Genomic DNA, 7,705 nt, shown 5'->3' with positions numbered 1-7,705 from the left:
GAAGAGGAATGATGGGATTGATGGGGCTGGGGATGGCTACGGAGAGGAATGATGGGGCTTTGGGGAGCAATGGTGGGGCTGGGGAGAGCAATGATGGGATGGTGGGGCTGGGGTGAGCAATAATGGAGTTGATGGGGCTGGGGAGAGGAATAATGGAGTTGATGGAGCTGGGGAGAGGAATGATGGGATGATGGGGCTGGGGAGAGCAATAATGGGGCTGATGGGGCTAGGGAGAGGAATGATGGGGCTGGGAAGAGCAATAATGGGGCTGATGTGGCTGGGAAGAGCAATAATGGGGCTGGGGAGAGGAATGATGCGGCTGGGAAGAGCAATAATGGGGCTGATAGGGCTGGGGAGAGCAATGATGGGGATGGTAGGGAAGGGGAGAGCAATGACGTGTTGCTGGGAGCAAGCAATGATGAGGGTGCTGGGACAAAGCAATGGTGGGGGCCTGGGAGAGAGCAATGATAGGGGTGCTGGGAGAGCGCAATGATGGGGGTGCTGGGAGAGAGCAATGATGGGGGGGGCTGGGAGAGAGCATTGATGGAGGTGCTGGGACAGAGCAATGATGGGGGTGGTGGGACAGAGCAATGATGCGGGTGCTGAGAGAGCGCAATGATGGGAGTGCTGGGAGAGCGAATTGATGGGGGTGCTGGAAGAGCGCAACGATGAGGGTGCTGGGACAGAGCAATGACGGGGGTGCTGGGAGACAGTAATGATGGGGGTGCTGAGAGAGAGCAATGATGGAGGTGGTGGGAGAGAGCAATGATGGGGGTGCTGGGAGACAGTAATGATGGGGGTGCTGAGAGAGAGCAATGATGGAGGTGGTGGGAGAGAGCAATTGCGAGGGTGCTGGGAGAGAGTAATGATGGGGTGCTGGTAGAGAGCAATGATGGGGGTTTCACTTTGCTTGTACTGTAAAGCCTTGTATATTTTCCGTGTGCACATAGCCTTACAGTTAATTGGGGAGAGTCACAGAGACTGAATAATTTATTTTATTGGCCGGTGCAGATTATAGTTAATGGGGGGCACAGTGCTGCTTATCACTTTATATTTTGATTACTAAGTGGCTAATAGTATATTAATGGGGGGGTGTTACATATCTGTATTCGAGGACGCAGAGCGGGGGAGACACATGTATGCCGACAATATCTGACCTTGTTATTTTTAGGGCTGTACTGATCATCGTGGCTGGGAGATGTCGACATGAAGGTCTGACCAGATGGAGAAGAAGCAGCAGAAACCGGCTCTGATCAGATGAGACGTCAGCGGTAAGTGCCTGGATGTAAATATTATTCTGTATCTGCGCTGTGTGACTTGCAGTGATGATGTTATCTGTAAAATCCCTTAGGCTGCATTCTCACATTTGTGTGAAATGTCCGTGTGCTGCCAGATCTTTTTATCGGATGGTCCACGGACTCGTACAGTTTTATAGATCCATTCACACATCCATGAAAATCACGGATCTGAGAATGAGATCTAAGAGGGCAGAGAATGTCCTGTTCTGATCCGATTTTGAGGATTAGAATAGGACATGCTCAATGCGTCAGTAAAACAGGCCAGCACACCGACACTGCGCACAGATGCAGGAATGTAGCCTTATTATGTACAGCACAGTCCCTTAGTATATAGTGTACTCATTATGTATAGAGCCGTCCCTTATTATGTACCATCCTCTCTAGCGGCTCACAGTTGGGGGATCATACTGTGTTGGGGTCAGCATACTTTACCCTGGGAGTTGAGTTGGGGTACAGTAGGGTCATTATACTGTGCATATGGAGGAATTCACCATGGGGGTTTCATACTGTGTTTGGGGGGCCCTTTTTTTGGCATCACACTTTATGGGGCAATGAAAGAGAGATCTAGGACGTCAGCAGGAGGAAAATTACTATGTAAAGGATAGAAAGTTGTGAGATCTGATCTTTGGTGACCCCGACAATTATTTACATTTTTTTTTGGGGGGGGGGGGGGCCCAATTAGAGCTTCTGCTATGGGGCCCCATGATTCCTATGTACGCCCCTGCCTGTACAGTAAGTACAGACAATCCACCTGGCCACGTACAAGACATCGTTCACACTTACCTGGCATTTTTTACATTTTCTTAAATGCATATATTTTAATTTTATTAAAAATGGGATTTATTAAATTTTTTGCGTCTGACATCTGCGGAATGAGTTAACTGAGAATTTATCAGTGAGCTTGCAGCTTTTTTTTTTAAGCTGTCATTTTACTGAGCCTACATGAAAGCTGAGCAGAACTTTGTGTCAGTGAGAGGAGCTCACTGACAGGTCCTCAGTTGACTCATTCCACAGCCACTTAAAAGGCCTGTAAAAGCCAAACTGTGAAAAATTTTAATGGAACCAATTTGCAAAAAATATTTGGCTCAAAAATAAATGCATTTAAATACAAAAGAAAGTCCCCAAAGGTGACCATAACATTTAAAGGGGAAATGCCCGCTCAAACCAGATCCCTATGGTTAGAGACTTCCTGGACACAGCCCTGCTCAGAGTGGAAAAACATGGCTGCTCTGGTACAGAAACAGCGCCACATCTGCTCACAGCCGGTATTGCAGGACCCTGAGCTGTAATACCAAATACAACCCATGGGTCAGGGTGGCGCTGTTTTCCGTAACAATTATTTAAATGTTTTTATTCCCTGACGAAGTAAATGGTGAAGAATAAAAACGCAAGGTATATAAGAAAGCGAGTGCAGTTTATTCCGGGCGGGATGCTGAAGCTTCGATCCCCATGGTGCGAGCCTCCATGTGAGGCCGGTGTGGGGACTCGCCTCCTCTCCTGCCTGGAGGGCGCACATTAGCGGCCGCTGTAGGCGGATTAGGATGAACGGCTGGAATGTGCCGGATTATAGGGCCCCGGCTCTCACCGCTCCGGGCTGAGACAATAATCGTCTGCGCGCTGATTCCATCACTCAGAGGCGAACGCCCAGTAACCCTGTACGGCCGGGTCTGCCAGTCACTATAGCGGCAGGATGGGCCCTGAACACTGTCAGGAGTCAGTCATAGCAGGGGTCCTCCAAGTCACAGCTGCTACCTACAGGGCACCAGGTCCAAGCCCAGAGTCCGGTAACTGACCTCCTCCCAGCGAGTGAGGCCGCACCCAGCGGAGGCCATACAGGAACAGAAGTGAGGCCATTGTAGAGCAAGTGCCCGGAAATGTGGCATCCAGAGAAGTCACCGCATACAAGCGCCCAGAGCTGAGCCCTCATCTAAGCCCAAAACAGGTTTAAGACGAGGAGGGGTTAATGCAGTAGAAAAACAGCTCAAATAATGATGGCAATACCGCCACTCATACCAGTATCATAGCAGTTATATTCTTACACAGGGGCAGTATCATAGCAGTTATATTCTTATACAGGGGCAGTATCATAGCAGTTATATTCTTATACATAGTAGCAGTATTATAGCAGTTATATTCTTATACTGGAGCAGTATTATAGCAGTTATATTCTTATACATAGTAGCAGTATTATAGTAGTTGTATTCTTATACAGGGGCAGTATTATACCAGTTATATTCTTGTACTTAGTAGCAGTATTATAGTAGTTATATTCTTGTACATAAGAGCTGTATTATAGTAGTTATATTCTTATACAGGGGCAATATCATAGCAGTTATATTCTTGTACATAGGAGCAGTATTATAGTAGTTATATTCTTGTATATAGGGGCAGTATTATAGTAGTTGTATTCTTGTACATACGGAGCAGTATTATAGCAGTTATATTCTTGTACATAGGGTGCAGTATTATAGTAGTTATATTCTTGTACATAGGAACAGTATTATAGTAGTTGTATTCTTGTACATAGAGGGCAGTATTATAGTAGTTGTATTCTTGTACATAGGGAGCAGTATTATCGCAGTTATATTCTTGTACATAGGGAGCAGTATTATAGTCGTTGTATTCTTTTACATATGAATTTTCTTCTGTTGGGCAAATTGTATGAAATTCTGCTAGGTAGTCCTCGGTATTCATGTGCTCTGTATAACCCCATCCCCACCACTGACTGGAGTAAAGCTGCCGATCAGTGGTGTGGGTGGGGTTATACAAAGCTCAGCATTCAGAGAACTACTAGAGCTGCAGCAGATAAAACACTGATTTTATCAAAATAGCAGTAAGCAGCAAAAAGCGTGAGATATCACTGTAATCAGGGTCTCACCCCTTATATCATGCTGCTCTCAGATGGGGCATCTAAAACCGGGTGGCAGATTCCCTTACGATTTAACAGCACTTTCTGATGACTTTTTAGAATAAGGAGTACTATATAAGGAATAATTGCCACTCATTATACACTCCTGAGTGTACATGAATGTATGGGGAGTGTACATTATATGATGGGTCTCTTGCATTTTTTCTCTACATTATAAGCCTCAGCATTTACCTTTTCTGTGCTCTGCTTTTTCTCCCTCCATCTCCCCCTTCCATAGGTTTATAGGGGCATCGCAGACATTTTTGTTGAAATGAACCTGTCGCGTTCCTCCCGGTAGCGTTCGACTTCCAGTCACTGGGGCGGCACTGCTCTGTGTATAGAAAGTGGCGCCTGTAACTGCGACCCCTGTAGTGACTGATGGCAGCTCAGCATTAGGGCCGGCTGTCAATCAGGGCTGGGGGCACGGTGACAGCCGTCACTCTCTATACACAGAGCGGTGACTGAACCAGTGCCGCCCCCATGACTGATACCCAAACGCTACCAGGTACGATAAAGTTCATTTCCTCCTGGCAGAGGGAGTCTAAATGCCGGCACCGGGCAGGTTCAGAATGCTATTAACCTGCAGAGTAACCCCATATCTACAGGTTGATAACGTTTTTTCACGTGACAGGTTCCCTTCCCTTCTCCCACAGATTTAGCCGATATTGAGAGTGAATGATTAGTGCAGGAGACCAAAAAATGTGTTTTAAGTGACAAAAGAAGAAGGTTTATCTGATAATGTATATTACAAAGTGTCTTATCTTTACTTGCACTATTGATTAATGAAATCAGGTTAGGCTGGAGCAGGAGCACAGTGATAGGACAATCAGAGGGAGACACGGGCAGATCGTGCTGCAGCTTATTCTAGTAAGGAGTTTATCTCTACACAACCATATCACTGCCACTGCTTCTGAACATGTGCTGAATGGAAAGCGGGAATCCCTCCCGCCTGTGTGCGATGTGTACGTGAGCAGTCAGTGCAGCATTCTCTACCCACTAGCTGAGAGATAACTGAAGCTTAGCGCTAGAGCCTGCAGAGGGGAGAACTGGTGACAATTGCAGGACACACAGGGGCCAGAATAGAATATACACATAGCAGTAGCCACCTGACATGACTGTTATGCCCTCAATATAACATTCATTGTGTACGCTGTCCATCAGTGTACAAGCTGTGGGGATCTGGCCGAGGCCGGCAGTACCAGGCGCACACTTATATGGATCTTGCTGTGAAGGGGCGTCAGCGCCCCAGTGAGCACCATGGACCATTTGTTCTGTTAATTGGGAGGACCAATAACGTAATGCAGTAAAGTACCTGTACATTATCTGATAATGCCCTGTATATTATGTACTTACATTATTATTGCTATTATTACATACAGTTTTTACAGTACAGACTCATTTCTTGTTACATCATTTAGATGAAAAAGCGAGGTCTGGTTCCCACAGATGCCACATATACTGCCCTGTTCAACGCCTGCGCGGAGTCACCATGGAAAGACTCGGGTCTGCAGCACGCACTGAAGCTGCGGAAAGAATTGATGGACAAGAACATTGAGCTTAATCCCATCACTTACCGGAGCTCGCTGAAGGTCTGCACGCTGAGCTCAGGACTGCAGGGGAGCTGTGAGCTATTTAAGGTAAGTCAAGGTCACAGTCCTGGTCACCCACAATGGAGTCCTTATAAGATGCCCCTATCGTAGATTAACCGGGAGGGAACAGCATCATTGTAATCATTCCACGGGGAATCACCAGTGCACCATGTCTGGCCGGGGACTTAGCCGCCATCAGAAGGCACCACCAGAGTTCAGTTCTTCTGTGGGGACCAGGGGGTCACTTACTAAATTCGAGAAAGGTGGACAGCTTTGAACTATCTGCTACTGCGACGCCCTCCCTGAGCGGTGGGGTTACTCGGTGCCGGACAATATATGGTGGGGGTATGTGGGTGTCGTCGTGGCCGCGACCCAGTCCGTGCCCAGGGCTGTCACATAAAAAGAATGGGCTATTGGATGAGTGGATGTTCGACTACGCCACCTGTGGTTTCTGGTGATGGCCACCAGCGCTGCAGCAGTCCTCTGAGGCTGATGTTCTGACAGCTTGGTTGGTACTACTCCCCACAGGTGGAGTAAGCCTCAGGGCAGTTTGGAGGATCTGGGGAGTTGTGGTGGGTGCAGTGCCGCGCAGGAATGATCAAACGGAGGCAGTATGTGAAGTCATCCAAGATTTACTCACTTTGATGAAGTAGCAGCTGCAAAGCTTCTCTCTGCTTCTCGTGGCGCGCTGCGGCCACCAGGAAGGGGTTCAGCACTTCCTAGGTAGATCAGGAGCACCTGTCAAGACCCCGCTGGGGTGTTCCTTTCTTTCCTAGATTCTCCCACTGAGTCCTCTCCTGACGGTATGTGATGTAAACGTGGAGTAAGGCCGGGTCCCACTAGATATACACAGGTTGAGAGATACAGGTGGCGACTCCGCTGCGTCCGTATCCCCCTGGGATCCACTAAGCCTCCGGGCTTTTCTAACGATGACGTGAAGTACACTGTCAGATATCGGGGGCCGGTCCCCTCTTGCGGCAGGAGTCCCTCAGGCTAGGCCAGAGTGAAGAATACAGGTGGCGACTCCGCTCCATCCGTACCCTCCTGGGATCCTTTCGTCTGTGGAGCCTATCTCCTCTGCTCCCCTCCTGGGCCTTCTTGATTGGACTCTGACCGGGGACAGAGCTAGCTATAACTCAACTCTGCCCCAACCCCCCGTCTCGAGGCCTGAGACCGGGAACCGTGACCCCTGAGCCGGCCGCAGCTTTGTGCTGACTGACCTTCCCAAGGAACCACGACAAAAGACTAGGTTATAAAGATGGCCGCTGTATATATATGATGCTAAAGTAAAGTGCTTCCTCCACCCTCACCCACTACATGGTTCCCACCATCTTTGGTTCCTCCCCATCTCCTCTATCGCGGGCCGGGGCAGCACCCTGGTGCATTTAGGCCCCCTACAGCAGAGGTCCCCAACCGCCGGTCCGCGGACCAGGACCGGGCCGTTGGGGTTTTTCAGCCGGTCCGCGGCGCCGCTGACCAGGGCCGGCGTCAGCACCCGGGCAAATGCCGGGGCTCTGAGCAGGCAGAGGGGCCCACTGGCGGTCGCGCACCCCGCTGGGCTATGGGCGGAGGAGAGGAGAGCGGTGTCAGCGCCCGCCCTTCTCCGCCGCTTGCTCAGGGCCCCGGCAGCCCGATACTTACCTCTCCCCGTGCCTCCGCAGATCAGCTGTCTTCCTGCTCTGCGCTCCCTGTGACGTCTCAGGTCAGAGGGCGCGGTGACGTCTTTACACCGCGCCCTCCCCTGAGCCGTCACAGGGAGCGCTGAGTGGGAAGAAACGACAACGCTGGAGTTCGGAGCCGAGCAGCGAGCGGCGGGCAGCAGGTAGCAGGTGAGGAGAAGGGAGGTGAGTATTTGATTTTTTTTTTTTAATGTATGGAGGCATGGGGCAGTATAAAGAGGGGAGGGGGGG

Source organism: Phyllobates terribilis, unplaced genomic scaffold, assembly GCF_046119375.1.
Source record: "Phyllobates terribilis strain yellow unplaced genomic scaffold, ASM4611937v1 Scaffold_399__1_contigs__length_1738980, whole genome shotgun sequence".
Lineage (NCBI taxonomy): Eukaryota > Metazoa > Chordata > Amphibia > Anura > Dendrobatidae > Phyllobates > Phyllobates terribilis.
This window is presented reverse-complemented; position numbering follows the sequence as displayed.